Raw genomic sequence first — 16,741 nt, 5'->3', positions numbered from 1 at the left:
GAGGGGGCTTCCCTGGTAGTGGCTCAGTGGTAAAGAATCTGCCTGCTAACGCAGGAGACACAGGTTTGATTTGTGATCTAGGAAGATCCCACGTACCACAGAGCGTTACTAAGCCCGTGCACCACAACTAAGCCTGTGCTCTAGAGCTTGGGAGCCACAACTACTGAGGCCCCGTGCTCCACAGCAAGAGAAACCACTGCAATGAAAAGCCTGCACACCACAGCTAGAGAGTAGCCATGGCTTGCCACACTGGAGAACAGTCCTTGCAACAGTGAAGATCAAGTATAGCCAAAATAGATAAATAAAATATAATGCATCAGAAGAGCTTGCCTCTTAAAGAAATTAGTTATAAGCCTTTTGGTAAAATGAATAATTAGTAACTGACATTTAAATTTAGACCTGTGAGTACTGGATTTATTTACAAATCTTTGAAATATAACATACAAGGTATTCCTTTAAGTCTAAGTCCCAATAGTAATTTTTTAAAATTCCTAATTGTGTATTGAAAGCAGTAAGAGGTTTCACAACACCAAATAAACCAGTGTTGAGGTTTCCCCCAACATAAACTTTAACAGCTCCAACTTCTTCAGAGTTTATCAAGATACAAAAGAACAAAGTAGAGGTTATCATTTTCGATGGTCAGTCTGACCCTTGCAGGCTGAGGGGGTGCGAGCACATGTAGACAGGGGCTTTGAGGGGCTGTGGCGCAAGAGTGACCATCTGCACTCTAGCTGATGAAACCCTAGCCTGGAGCAGGCTACAAGGGGACTGCAGGGCTCCTGCTCCAGCCAGAGCATTCCAACTGAAGTGTCCATGCTGATCCAAGGAAAAGCCGAGGTCCTTCCAAGGTGTCTGAGAGTGATGGCTGCAGGCTTCCACCCTGTCTTCTGGGCAGCCATGTAAGCATAAATACAAGCAAAGTACTATGGGATGTGGAATGACCTGAGACAGAGCAGATCAATGGTCACCCTATTGTGACCTTGCAGAGTGGATCGTGGGTGGTTCTACCCTGTTTCATGTCCAGGAAACAGACCACCGGTGGACTGGACTCAGGCCATTACTGCAGAACCTACACTAGGCATATGTCTCCCTTCTGTGTGTTCAAGTGTCCTCCTTACCTTGTATTTGTTAACTATTTTTTTTAAAGCACTGAATTTGGGTTAAAGACGAACCACCAAAGTGGATCTCAACACAGATCTAAAGCCCGGGGGAGGAGCATCAGGCTCATCTGACACAGCCATTCCTGGATAACCTGTGTGCCTAAAATCCCTTCTCAGTGCTAAACAGTGGGTTGATTTTCTTTTTACAATTAAAAAAAAATGAGTAGTATTGCATTAGAGTACCCAAAACTGCTTCATTGGAAACAAAAACTATTTACATTAAATAAAAATCCAGTTGCTGGCTGCATCTGCACATTCATAGCACGGTGAAGCAGGGTGATAGTGCAGAGGGCTTCTGGCACGCACACCGAAGGGATAGGAAGAAGGGGTAAGAGGGGAGGAGCAAAGAGTACAGCTCATTTCTGGTTCCAGAGCTGATTGGACAGCCAGTCCGGCTCCTTATAGAGCCCGTCCCCGCTGGTGGCACAGGTGGCCTGAATGTACCAGTGCCCGTGGCACAGAGTGTAGACCCAGCTTGGCTGTGATCTCGGCTGCATTCATGGCATTGGGGAGGTCCTATCTGTTAGCAAACACGAACAGAAAAGGCGTCCCAGGGTTCATCTTCTGCCAGCATCCTCATGTGAGCCTCGCAGGCCTCTCACACTGTCAACCACAAAGATAAGACTTTGTGTGTTCTAAAGGTAGTGGCACCATAGATGCCGGATCTTGTCCTGGCCACCCATGTCCCACGGAGTGAAGCTGATGTTCTTGTATTCCACCGTCTCCATGATGAAGCCTGTAGTGGGAATAGTGATCACAATTTCAGCCAACTTCACTTTGTACAGTGAGGGTCTTTCCCACAGCATCTAGGCCCACAGTGAGAATGCACATTTCTTTTTTGACAAAAAGGCCCTTGAAGAGGTTTGAAAAGATATGTCCTGGCGCAGCTGTCGCTCTGAGGCAGGCGTTGGTTTCACTCCCACACAATTCCAATAGTGATTTCACAAGACCGGAATAAACAAGGAAGGTCACCAAGAGTGTAAGGCGACTGGGCTGTAAAGTAGCTAGCAAGAATTTCTAACATCTCATGTGACCCATTCCTTAATACTAGTGCAGGCAGAAGAGTTCTTCATGGCCTCAGTCATAATCAGTTAATTCTGCACACTGTGTAGAATTAAAATATTAGAAAATGCTTTTAAAAATGGTCCCATAACAAAGTTTCCACTGGAATGAAAGCCACTAGCTTTAGCACTGCTGGAACCCAGAGGGTTTGCCAGCCCGTGTTCATATTTCAATTTCCAGCCTGGGGCTTTGAATTTTTTCTCTTTTTTATATTCTTTTCCATATCCCAGGACATTGAGCATAGTTCCCTGTGCTACACAGCAGGACCTGTTGTCCATCCATCCTTTTTTAAAAATTTTTATTATAACTGGAGGCAAATTACTTTACAATGTTGTGGGTTTTGCCATACATTCTATATGAAATAGTTTGCATCTACTAACCCCAGACTCCCAATCTACCCCTCCACCGCCCTCCTCTCTCCCTTGGCAACCACAACTCTGTTCTCTGTGTTTGTAAATTTGTTTCTACATCATAGATAGGTTCATCTGTGTCATATTTTAGATTTTATACGTAAGTGATACCATATGGCATTTGTCTTTTTCTTTCTGACTTACTTCACTTAGTATGATCATCTATAGTTGCATCCGTGTTGCTGCAAATGGCATTATTTCATTCTTTTTATGAATGAGTAATATTCTATTGTATATACGCACCACATCTTCATCTATTTATCTATCAATGGACATTTAGGTTGTTTCCATGTCTCAGTTATTGTAAACAGTGCTGCTATGAACATTGGGATGCACATAACTTTTTGAATTATAGCTTTGTCTGGAATGAACTGCTGGATCTTATCGTAAGTGGATCTTTAGTTTTCTGAGGAACCTCCACACTGTTTTCCACACTGCCTTCACCAACTTACATTCCCATCAACAGTGTAGAAGGGTTCCCTTTTCTCCACACCCTCTTCAGCATTTATTATTTGTAGACTTTTTAATAGTGGCTATTCTGACCTGTGTAAAGTGGTACTTCATTGTAGTTCTGATGTGTATCTCTGTAATAATTAGCATTTTTTAATATGCTTATTGGCCATTTGTATGTCTCCTTTGGAGAAATGTCTGTTTAAGACTTCTGCCCAGTTTTTGATTGGATTGTTTGATTTTGTTGTTGGGTTGTATGAGCTCTTTGTATATCTTGGAAATTAAGACCTTGTTGGTTTCATCATTTGCAAATATTTTCTCTCATTCTGAAGGTTGTCTTTTCATCTTGCTTATGGTTTTCTTTGCTATGTTAAAGTTTGTAAATTTAATTAAGTCACATTTGTTTGTTATTATTTTTATTGCTTTGGGAACCTGACCTAAGAAAACATTGGTATGATTTATGTCAAGAGAATGCTTTGCCTATGTTATCTTCTAGGAGTCTTATGGTGTCTTAATATGGGAAATAGATGGGGAAACAGTGGAAACAGTGTCAGATTTTATTTTTCTGGGCTCCAAAATCACTGCAGATGGTGACTGCAGCCATGAAATTAAAAGACGCTTACTCCTTGGAAGGAAAGTTATGACCAACCTAGATAGCATATTCAAAAGCAGAGACATTACTTTGCCAACAAAGGTTCGTCTAGTCAAGGCTATGGTTTTTCCTGTGGTCATGTATGGATGTGAGTGTTGGACTGTGAAGAAGGCTGAGTGCCGAAGAATTGATGCTTTTGAACTGTGGTGTTGGAGAAGGCTCTTGAGAGTCCCTTGGACTGACTGCAAGGAGATCCAACCAGTCCATTCTGAAGGAGATCAGCCCTGGGATTTCTTTGGAAGGAATGATGCTAAAGCTGAAACTCCAGTACTTTGGCCACCTCATGCGAAGAGTTGACTCATTGGAAAAGACTCTGATGCTAGGAAGGATTGGCGGCAGGAGGAGAAGTGGACGACAGAGGATGAGATGGCTGGGTGGCATCATTGACTCGATGGACGTGAGTCTCAGTGAACTCCGGGAGTTGGTGATGGACAGGGAGGCCTGGTGTGCTGTGATTCATGGGGTCGCAAAGAGTAGGACATGACTGAGCGACTCATCTGATCTGATCTGAATGTTTAAATCTTTAAGCCATGTTGAGTTTTTTTGTGTATGGTGTAAGGGTATGTTCCAACTTCATTGATACAGCTATCCAACTTTCCCCACACCATGTGCTAGAAACTTTCTCCCATTGTATATGCTTGCTTGCTTTGTCAAAGAATAATTGACCACAGGTACGTGGGTTTATTTCTAGATTATTCTTTGCCATTTATCCATATGTCTGTTTTTGTGCCAGTTCCACACTGTTTTGATTACCATAGCTTTGTATTACTGTCTGAAGTCTGGGAGGGTTACTGGTGCTTTGAATTTAAATGGTGCTTGGCAAATGTGTTTTTAACATATTTAATACATATAAATACTACTCAAGCTTCAGATGAGAGGGAAAGGAGTATGAAAAAAAATACAAATGGCTATTTTAGAGTAGGAATATCTCTTGTCTCACATTCTAAATTCTAAGTTGGGGAAGAGAGAAGTCATAAAAACAAAGGAGGATGACAGACCATATTCTCACATTTATTTGGAAAGCTATTCTATTCATCTTGTCTTGGATTCTTTAAGGGAAGTAGGCAAAAAAGGAAGAAAAACAGAGAATATGAAAGAATCAATTAAGAGGTATTAAAGGAATTTCATGTAGCTACTGGCATATATTCAAAAAATTTGAAAAAATATGAATTGTGCCCAAAGTCTTGTGGGTTTTGGCACTTACATTGAAATTAAGTTCTATCTATACCTGAGAATCAGATCTTTCAGGGAAAATTCAATTTCTGAAACTGAAATATTTTCACAAAATGGAGAAAAGAAAGATGCACATCAAAGAGATCAAACTTGGAAATAAGCCTGATGTTATAAATTGAGATTCTTAAATCACAGACCATGCTTTTCTTTTCTTGACCCCATGTCTCTTACACATCTCTTATTACTGTTAACACTCTAGCCTTGACTTACAGCCAGCTCTTCTTAGTGGCTTATCTTAGTCTAATGAAATGAAGATTTGCCATGATTTTGATCTAGTTAAATAAGATCCAGTCTTAACCTACATGCTGCTGCTGCTGCTAAGTCACTTCAGTCGTGTTCAACTCTATGCGACCCCATAGATGGCGGCCCACCAGGCTCCCCTCTCCCTGGGATTCTCCAGGCAAGAACACTGGAGTGGGTTGCCATTTCCTTCTCCAATGCATGAAAGTGAAAAGTGAAAGTGAAGTTGCTCAGTCGTGTCTGACTCTTAGCGACCCCATGGACTGCAGCTTACCAGGCTCCTCCGTCCATGGGATTTTCCAGGCAAGAGTACTGGAGTGGAGTGCCATTGCCTTCTCCACTTAACCTACATAAGATGTGGTAAATGCACAATGATAAATTAGACATTTAAGTTATCTCAGTCTATTTTCAACTGAGTACTCTTTTAAGCTTAAATCAATCACTTTTATTTTCAAACATTTCAGTGGGTCCCTATTTCAAAAAACATAAAGAAAAAGACCTTCGAAAAACCTTTGAATGCCATTTCTGTATTTCTCTCCTTCCCTCCCCCCGACTCCAGTATTGCTCACTCTGCTTCAGTCACATCAGTGTCTTTGGAAATTCTTCTACCATCCAGTTGCTCTCTTGACTCCTTCAAGTCTTAGCTCTAGTGTCATACTCTCAATCACCACTGTTTGAAAATGTAAACCTCCCTCCAAACCACATACTATGTGGTTCCCCTTATCTTGCTCTATTTCTTTTCTCCAGTTTATTCACACATTTGAATATACTATAAAATTTCTTATTTATTATTATACTTATTGCTTATTTTCTATCCCTGACCCACTAGAATGTAAACTGTACAAGGACTTTTGTCATTTTAGTTCATTGATGTATCCCAAATGCTTAGAACACTGCCTGACATAGAATTATCCAATAAGTATTTTTGGAATAAAGGGAAGAATATGTTCAGTATTCATTATCATTTATTAAGTAGTATTGGAAAATAATGTGAAACTCAAACTTCATTATATCTGATTATCTAAACATTAGGCCATATGTCCTTAAATAGATGTTCAAGTGAGACATTGAGAGGGAACGGAAAAAAATAGGCATAGGGATCAAATCATAATTCAGTTTTTTACCAGCTATGGCAAAGTAAATTTGTGTGAACTTTAGTTATCCCCTTTGTGAAATGACTGTGATGAAGACATTAAGTGAGCAACTAGATCAGTTCCTGGTGTAGTAGGCATGTGATAGATGTGTTTCTCCATTTTTTTCCCTCTAACTTTTCAGTAGACTCCACATGGTAGGGGGAAAAAGGAGAAATCTAAGGCACCTGCAAAGATCTACAGTGTGTCCACAGACTCTCATCATAAGAAACTGCAGGAAATTGGGAGAAAGGTGAAAAGGCAGTTATCAGATCTTTTCTAGTCCTTCTTGAATGGAAGGCCTCATCAATGGGGACACTGAGAACAAGGATAGACAAGACTGCCTCTTACTCAAGGCTGTGGAGGGAGAAATTGGTGACCTAATGTGGACAAAATGGTGAATGAAAATGGCCATGCAGAGCCAAAGCAACCTGACCAAACATATTATCAAAGCAAAACAGTCACCGACCAGGTACTAAGTCAAAGGGTCAGAGAGGTAAAGGGGTCAAGAATAAGGCTTAATTGACATTTCTCCAAAAAGGACATACATATAACCAATAGGCACATGAACAGATGCTCATCATCACTAAATAACAAAAAATGCAAATCAAAACTACAATGAGGCATCACCTCACACAGGTCAGAACAGCCATCATTAAAATGTCTACAAACAACAAATGCTGAAGAGGGTGTGGAGAAAAGGAAACCCTTCTACACTCTTGGTGGGAATGTAAGTTGGTGCAGCCTGTATTGAAAATAGTATGGAAGCTCATAAAAAAACTAAAAATAAAGTTTTCATATGATCTGGCAACCCCACTCCTAGGCATGCTGCTGCTACTGCTCAGTCACTTCAGTTGTGTCCGACCCTGTGCGACCCCATAGACTGCAGCCCACCAGCTCCCCCATCCCTGGGATTCTCCAGGCAAGAACACTGGAGTGGGTTGCCATTTCCTTCTCCAATGCATGAAAGTGAAAAGTGAAAGTGAAGTCGCTCAGTCGTGTCCGACTCCCAGCGACCCCATGGACTGCAGCCTACCAGGCTCCTCCGTCCGTGGGATTTACTCCTAGGCATAAACCCAGATAAAACTGTATTTCAAAAAGATAAGTATCTCCTGTGTTCATAGCAGCACTATTATTATAGCCAATACATGGAAACAATCTAAATCAACAGATGAATGGATGGTACATATATACAATGAAATACTACTCAGCCATTAAAAACAATGAAATAATGCCATCCACAGCAACAAATGGCTACATTTGTTGCTACAGATGGATGGAGCTCAAGATTATTATACTAAGTGAAGTCAGTCAGAAAAAGAAAGACAAATACAATATGATATCACTTATATATGTGGAATCTAAAATACGACACAAACATATCTAGAAACAAAAAGGACTTACAGAACACAAAGAACAGACTTGTGGTTGCCAAGGGGAAGGAGATTTGGTATTAGCAGAGGCAAACTATTACATATAGGATGGATAAACAACAAGTCCTACTGTATAACATAGGAAACTATATTCAGTGTCCTGGGATAAATTATAATGGAGAAGAATATGAAAATATATATATATATATATGTATAACTGAGTCACTTTGCTCTACATTGGAAATTAAACACATTGTAAGTCAACTATACTTAAATAAAAAAATTTAAAAAAGAATAAGAAGGTTGAGAGTGACTATAGGAAATATGGACTCAGTGAATGTCATTGCAAATGGCCATGTCCTGCAGCCAGATTGAGAGGCCTGGATGAATAAGGGCATGAGATGGCACAGTCCTTTAGAAAGTCCTGCACAGGATGGACAGCAACCTTTTTGACAGTCTAGGAATCTGTCTTCACTGATACTCATCTCACATTTCTAAATAAGGCTTTCATCTTCAGGAAACTAGAAAAAGGCAGGACTGACGAATAGCATTCCCCTTCCTCAGGTCAAAGGGAGTAGTACTTCATACTCTGAAGTCAGAAAGAAAATTAAAGTGAAAATATATTTTTAAAAAATGGAGTAAGTTTTAACAAATGCTCATGGACTCAATGAACAATCAATGGCAAGTCAGTAAACAAGTGGATCAGTAAATGTGGATGTCCAGTTGTTCTTGCAGATTGAGCACATTTCTAGGACTTTCATTCTGAGGGGGACAATTGGGGAAACTTTCCCCAATAAAACAATCTTTTATTGTACAAGAGAAGATATTGAAACCCAGAAAAGTAAATTGATTTTCTCAAAGTCACACAATTATTACTGGCTACATTAAGACTAAACACTGATTTACAAAACAAAATTCCAGTTTCCATTGGAAGCTATTTTTTCAGTGACCAAAATACTCATTTTGGCGTCTGATGCCTTTCAAGTTGGAAAGTGTTTCCATACAGAGTAAATAATCAGACTTTTGAAAGAGTAAAAACATTTCATTAGACTGTGGTGCAGTCTGTATATTTTTTCCTATTTTACTCTGTAGTCATCTTTCCTAGGGATAGAAATTCTTGCATCTCTCAGAGATGGTGTCATTTTTTTTAGTTGTAATATACACATTTTAAAGAAAATTAAAATCAAAAGCGTATATGTATGTGTACATGTACACTTTATATATATATAGTATATATAAAGTTATCAAATATATATATTCTTTAATTTTATTTGTATATTATTTAATTTTCCTCGAGTATATATACCATGATACTTATATACCGCTACCACTTGAGGCATAATATCATTAATAGTTTTATAAATTATCTTACATTAGTCATTATTAGTGCTGATAAATAAAATTCAGTTTCGCTCTTGTTTACTGAGCTCCTGCTTTTTGACAGGCCCAATAACAGGTGTGGAGATTTCAGAAAATGAGGGGTTTTTGGGTTTTTTTTTTTTTTTTTATAAATATTTTAGAGATTCTCCCATGTCTTTAATGAGCTTTTGAAACCTTCCATAATCTTATTCCTTATGTTAGCTACACAAAGTTACTTCTATGGAGAGTTAATATGTTTAATTTGTGTTGGCTTTCCTGACATTGTACTCAAATTCTAGAAGTTCAGACAGTTCAGGGCCTGATCATACCTAGAGATATTTGGCTCTAACCATTGCCCCAAAATAAAGACCTTATAAGGTTTGTGAATGCAGTATCTCATATATCCCATTACGGGTGATTCTTTTTTCAGAGTAAGCAAGGAATAAAAGACATTCTTAAAACTGTTCCTCATCCTCTTATTCCTTTTGAGATTTTCAAATAGGTGAAGTTTAGAATTATGACTGGCTACTTCATCTGAGTACATTACCCTTTGATGGAGAAATTCACCTATTCTGTTTCTATATAAAGTAAATCAGTTTTACAAACTGAGATCTTGTTGCCACTCAGAGTGTGGCTCTGAATTAGTCTCTGCTGGACTTCACCTGAGGGGGCTAGTTAGTTCTTTTAAAACATAATTATCTTACCACATTGCAAAGTATTTTGCTTCATCGATTACATGTTTTGAGAAGGTAAAATCGCCATTATCTATAAGAAACCTCTCTTATCAATAGATAAAAAGACTATCTACAGAGAGATATAAAACAGAATGTTTCTAAGTTCATACCATTGACAATAATAAACATTCTGTGAAAAAGAATAGAAAGCTCCAAATTTAAAAACAGTGACATCAACTATCTGATTCAATCAGAAACTGGAGGGAAGAAAAAATAATACAATTAGCATCAACACAAAATCCTGCCTATAATGGAGGTACAATCAAAATTTGTTAAACTGAATTGACAATTCATGGTTTAATTATCTGATAAGATGCTTGAGGATTGACACTGTTTAAGAGACAGATAAACTTTAGACACCAAAGGAGTGGAAAACCGTTTATGTTTTATTAATTTTGATTTAATATTAACTTTAAAATACTTTATTATAAAAATATTCAAAATTAAAAATTAAACAATAAAAATAAGATAAAATAATTTTAAAAAGATAAAAAGATTCCCTGTTGCCTCCTCTATCACTGCCCTTGCCCCCATGGTGAGATGCAGCCTACCCCCACCTCCCCAGTAGACATCCCAACACTTTGGTCTTAGACCCTGGAGCCCAGCGGGCTGGGGAGATGCTGTCCAAGTTCCGCTCCAATCCCCCATCCCCCGAAGGCCCCTCTCCGTCCTGGCCAATCTCCTCCTGGTAAGTGGGCTCCTGGGAGCATGGGAGCCTCTCCCCTCCCCAGGAACCCCTTGTCCCGCCTCTACTTTTCCTCTCTCCCGCCCTTACCTCTGTCCCTGCGGGGATTCCTCCCATCCCCCCCGCCCTTCCATCCCCCCAGGTGTCCGAGTTCACCCACCAGCGCTTAGGAGATGCCCTAGTTGTGAGCAGACGAACTCTGCATTCTCTTGCTCCGCCATCTTGGCTCCACCCCCTATGCTTACTCTTTCTTGCCTTTCCAGAGCCTAGACTGACACATTAAAGTAAAAGTTGAAAAAGACTCTGATGCTGGGAGGGATTGGGGGCAGGAGGAGAAGGGGACGACAGAGGATGAGATGGCTGGATGGCATCACTGACTCGATGGACGTGAGTTTGAGTGAACTCCGGGAGTTGGTGATGGACAGGGAGGCCTGGCGTGCTGCAATTCATGGGGTCGCAAAGAGTCAGATATGACTGAGCTACTGAACTGAAATGAACTGAAGACCTATCAAGCATTCAAAAGGATTTATGTACATTGCAGAGAAGAGAAGGACTTCCCTGGTGGCTCAGATGGTAAAGTGTCTGCCTACAGTGTGGGAGACCTGGGTTCGATCCCTGGGTCCGATCCCTGGGTCAGGAAGATCCTCTGGAGAAGGCAATGGCAACCCACTCCAGTACTCTTGCCTGGTAAATCCCATGGACAGAGGAGCCTGGTAGGCTGCAGTCCCATGAGATCGCTAAGAGTCAGACATGACTGAGCAACTTCACTTTCAGAGAAGAGAAAGCATTTATAATTACATATTTTCTATAGTAAATGCTCAAAGAAAAAGAAGGAGAGGGAAATCTCTTTCCTCATATCTTTGTGTGTGTCCTTACAAAGACTGTGATGTAGAGGTAATCCAGGGTGGGTTGGCGGAGGGTACCATTGTGGACCTGTGTGAGCCAAAGTGAAGTGGTAACATAAAAATGAGTAGGCAGATGCTCTGAAGTAGACAGGAGACACCTGCTTCAATATTTATATTTATATCAATATCTGTAATTGAGAGTTCGTAGAGATAAGAGAGGGCTTTGGCTTCCCAGGTAGCGCTAGTGGTAAACAACTCGCCTGCCAAGGCAGGTAAACCTAAGAGATACAGTATCGATCCGTGGGTTGGGAAGATCCCCCAGAGAAGGGTATGGCAACCCACTCCAGTATTCGTGTCTGGAGAATCCCATGGACAGAGGAGCCTTGTGGGCTACACTCCATGGAGTTGGAAAGAGTCAGACATGACTGAAATGACTTAGCACATGCGTACACACACACACAAAGATAAGAGAAACAGATGTGTGGCATGTAGCTAGACTACCTGAGTGAATCCACTGTTTTTTACTGGATCCAGAACTTTCATCCAGAACTACAATTTTCCTGAGGCCTAACTGTCCAGGTTCCCCTGCATTCTCCTGCATATATGCCATTACAATAACCACCACATTCTTCCTCCATACACACGCCATCACTAGGAGTAGCATGAGAGAGTCTGTTTCTTGGGTTAAAAGTGCTTGTTTAAAATATCCCTACCGTATATCACAGGGAATTCTACGCAATACTCTGTATTGCCATATGAGAGATGAATCTAAAATAAGTTATACATATGTATATATATAACTGACTCTCTTTGCTGTACAGAAAAAACTAACATAACATTGTAAATCAACTATACGCCAATCAAAAATTTTTTTAAAACATGAAGATTTTTTTCCTGAGGAACTATGCTGGGACTCTTGTGTGCAGAACACTCTATTATCTGGATATAATTCACTCCTCTTAGGAAGGCTTGACATCTGACACATGTGTAAGTCATTCTATGAATTCAGTCAGTCAGACAACTCTAGCCAAGGGTCCACAAGGCTTTGTGGATATGTAAATTAATGCCCTCAAGTGAATGGAGGATCACAAATACTGGAGCTCTAGTTTGTGAAAGGCAAACCTTTGGTTTCCTTGAATGTAACCACTCTCCCTTGGCAAGAATCTAACAGAATTAGCCTTTGTGCAAAATATTTACAGAGCAAGATATGCACCTGTTCGTTCATTGTTTTGCTCATTCATTAAATCAATTAACAATTAAAGGTCCAAGAAGGGTTCTGTGAATGGGAGACACAACAGACCAGGGCACTGTGTCAAGTTGGTTACATTTCAGCTGGAGACCACAGAGCCCAGAAGCATATGAAGATATCGTATCAGGGGCACAGTTGAGGGATATATAAAGCACAAAGAGTTGGTACTACAGAGAGTTTAAATAGGTGGTCAGGAGGATCAGATATATTTTATTATCATTCTGGTATTTCTGTTATATCTGCCTTGTATTATAATTTGGTGAGAGTGGATTGTTTTTTAAAAAATGGCTAAAGCTGGAAAGTTTTCTAGTGATTCTTAGAGGTAAAGGTTTGGGGTCCTTGGAATGAGAAGCTTGATAAAGCAATTGCTCCCCTCACTGGCTTTCCAGAGTTCTGAGCTTCAGGATTCCTATTCCTGCTCCTGAGTTTGTGTGGTGAGCCCTGGGGACTCTTGTCCAGGATCCTTGTTGAAAAGACACAGCTTATTTAGGCTCATACTCGCTCTCGGGAAAGACATGCTGGGCTTCTCAGGCTTCTCATTCTATCTCACTCCACATCCAGGGACTAATTCACTCTGCCACCTGGCAATGAGGGCTCTAACAAAATGGATCTTGTATGCTGAGGGCACCTGCAAAGTTAAGCCCAATTGCATTGTTTGGAATGTGTAGATGGCTAGAGCAAGACTGTGTATTCTTCATATTAAAATGAACTCACAGAATCACTAGAAATTACCAAAAAGCACTCAAGTAAAGTGATGAATATTAAATTGAGGAGTGCTCAGCCCCCAAATAAGAGTACAGTCAGTGATATACAAGCTCTACTCCCCACCCCCCCAAAATAAATCTATGTTGAACCATGCTAAAGAGGAAGTCCTCCATGGTATCAAGTAATGAGGAGAGGTTAGGAATTATTCAGTGAAAACAGATATTCTCTATCAAGAGAAATGGGCTTGAAGTGTACCTGGACCTGATTCATTCAAACTACTATAGTAGTTGGAGTGCTAACATCTCTTGCTCTTCACAGACTCTGAGGAGGCTCTCTTCTGAGACAGGTGGGTCTTTCTGTGTATATGTAAGGATGAGGGGAAAGTGAGGGAGGTGGCAACTGTAGGCTTCTGAGCACACAGCACAGAATATCGTGGTCAGAGGCAGACCAAGAGGCAGTGGATGACTGGGAAGGCATGTGGAGTTAGAAGATAAGAGTTGAGACTCGAATGTCTTTTCCTGGATTGTTTGATGGGCACCTTACCAAGACACAGTGAGCCTTAGTTATTTCATCCACACAGTCCATATAGGGTTCAGTTCAGTTCAGTTGCTCAGTTGTATCTGACTCTTTGCGACCCCATGAACCACAGCACGCCAGGCCACCCTGTCCATCGCCAACTTCCGGAGTCTACCCAAACCCATGTCCATTGTGTTGGTAATCCTATCCAACCATCTCATCCTCTGTCATCCCCTTCTCCTCCTGCCTTCAATCTTTCCCAGCATCAGGGTCTTTTCAAATGAGTCAGCTCTTCACATCAGGTGGCCAAAGTATTGGAGCTTCAGCTTCAGCATCAGTCCTTCCAATGAACACCCAGGACTGATATCCTTTAGGATTGACTAGTTGGATCTCCTTACAGTCCAAGGGTCTCTCAAGAGTCTTCTCCAATACCATAGTTCAAAAGCATCAGTTCTTCAGCTCTCAGCTTTATTTATAGTCCAGCTCTCACATCCATACATGACTACTGGAAAAACCATAGCCTTGACTAGACTGACCTTTGTTGACAAAGTAATGTCTCTGCTTTTTAATATGCTGTCTAGGTTGGTCATAACTTTCCTTCCAAGGAGTAAGCGTCTTTTAATTTCAGGGCTGCAGTCACCATCTGCATTTTGGAGCCCCCCAAAATAAAGTCAAACACTGTTTCCACTGTTTCCCCATCTATTTGCCATGAAGTGATGGGACTGGATGCCATGATCTTTGTTTTCTGAATGGTGAGCTTTAAGCCAACTTTTTCACTCTCCTCTTTCGCCTTCATTAAGAGGCTTTTTAGTTCCTCTTCACTTTCTGCCATAAGGGTGGTGTCATCTGCATATCTGAGGTTATTGATATTTCTCCCGACAATCTTGATTCCAGCTTGGGCTTCCTCCAGCCCAGCGTTTCTCACGATGTACTCTGCATAGAAGTTAAATAAGCAGGGTGATGTACTCCTTTTCCTATTTGGAACCAGTCGTTGTTCCATGTCCAGTTCTAACTGTTGCTTCCTGACCTGCATATAGGTTTCTCAAGAGGCAGGTCAGGTGGTCTGGTATTCCCGTCTCTTTCAGAATTTTCCACAGTTTATTGTGATCCACACAGTCAAAGGCTTTGCCATAGTCAATAAAGAGGAAATAGACATTTTTCTGGAACTCTCTTGCTTTTTTGATGATCAGCAGATGTTGGCAATTTGATAGACTAATTATCTAGAAAAGTGGATTAATCAAGATTACATTCTGAGGTGTACAAGACATTCTACTAGGGTATAAGGAGAAACTAGAACTTCTATTCACATGTATCTTTATCTTAGTCTCTTTTAAATTGTCTATTTTGTGTGTTTAATGCACACTGTCAAAGACTAGTACATGTGCTCAGTAGATCAGTCATGTCTGACTCTTTGTGATCCCAGGGACTGTAGCCCATCAGGCTCCTCAGTCCATGGGATTTCCCAGGCAAGAATACTGGAGTGGGTGCCATTTCCTTCTCCAGGGGATCTTCCCAACCCAGGGGTATAATTCACATGCTCTGCATCTCTTTTCATTGGCAGGTGGATTTTTTTTACCCCTGAGCCACCTGGGAAGCCCCCATAGTAGTACATAGATAAGTTTAAAGTTACATGGCCAAACTTGCATGAAGGCTGACGATTTAGAATGCTGAGAGTCAGAAGAACTTGGAGTTAGAAAAGGGAGAATCTTCACTCAGCCACTTTCTAGTTGCCTGACCCTAGGCAGTTTCCTTAGTTTTTCTGAGCCTAACGTCCAATCTACGTATTACCAGGATAATAATAGCACTTACATCATAAGATTGTTGTGAGGATTAAATGAGTGCTTAGCAAGTGGCAAGAATGTGTGGCAAGAAATGTGTGAAATAGATAATAGCTCATATTACTCACCAACAAAATGGAGATAATTTCTTTCTTGCAAAATTGTTGTGAAATTTAATGACATGGTATATTTGAAAGTGCTCTGTAAAGCTTAAATTCTAGGTAACTGCAAAGTAATGTTTTCAATGCTTATTGAATGCTGGAGTTGTAATTCTTTCAATTGCCAGAGTCTGGGGCCATATCAGTTTAATCCTTTTATGGAATATCTGAATTTTCTTCATATCTTGGAGTTATCACAGGGAAGCCTGGGAGAAGTTACTCATAGGACTGGTACCCTGAGATTTCTCTCTATAAACAGAGAATTTGAGCATTACTTAACCTCAGATATGCAGATGACACCACCCTTTTGGAAGAAAGCAAAGAGGAACTAAAGAGCCTCTTGATGAAAGTGAAAGCAGAGAGTGAAAAACCTGGCTTAAAACTCAACATCCAAAAAATGAAGATCATGGCATCCAGTCCCATCACTTCATGACAACTAGATGGGGAAACAATGGAAAAAGTGCCAAACTTTATTTTCTTGGGCTTCAAAATCACTGCAGATGGTGACTGCAGCCATGAAATTAAAAGACCCTTGCTCCTTGTAAGAAAAGTTATGACCAACCTAGATAGCATATTAAAAAGCAGAGTCATTACATTGCCAACAAAGGTCCATCTGGTCAAGGCTATGGTTTTTCCAGTGGTCATGTATGGATGCGAGAGTTGGGCTGTGAAGAAAGCTGAGCGCCAAAAACTTGATGGTTTTGAACTGTGGTGTTGGAGAAGACTCTTGAGAGTCCCTTGGACAGCAAGGAGATCCAACCCATCCATCCTAAAGGAAATCGGTCCTGAATATTCATTGGAAGGACTGATGTTGAAGCTGTAACTCCAATACTTTGGCCACCTGATGGGAAGAACTGACTCATTGGAAAAGACCCTGATGCTGGGACAGATTGGAGGCAGGAGGAGAAGGGGACAACAGAGGATAAGATGGTTGGATGGCATCACCGATTCAATGGACGTGAGTTTGAGCAAGCTCCAGGAGTTGGTGATGGACAGGGAAGC

The 16,741-nt window shown here is 40.7% G+C and overlaps 1 pseudogene; it reads right to left on the bottom strand.

Annotated features, from left to right (window-relative positions):
• Positions 1 to 1,516: 1,516 nt before the first annotated feature.
• LOC113906207 lies at positions 1,517 to 10,709 on the bottom strand (annotated as a pseudogene).
• Positions 10,710 to 16,741: the final 6,032 nt, after the last annotated feature.

The sequence above is a fragment of the Bos indicus x Bos taurus genome, chromosome 16 (genome assembly GCF_003369695.1).
Source record: "Bos indicus x Bos taurus breed Angus x Brahman F1 hybrid chromosome 16, Bos_hybrid_MaternalHap_v2.0, whole genome shotgun sequence".
Classification (NCBI taxonomy): domain Eukaryota; kingdom Metazoa; phylum Chordata; class Mammalia; order Artiodactyla; family Bovidae; genus Bos; species Bos indicus x Bos taurus.
The sequence above is the reverse complement of the archived record's forward strand: the minus strand, read 5'-3'. Positions and strand labels throughout refer to the sequence as shown.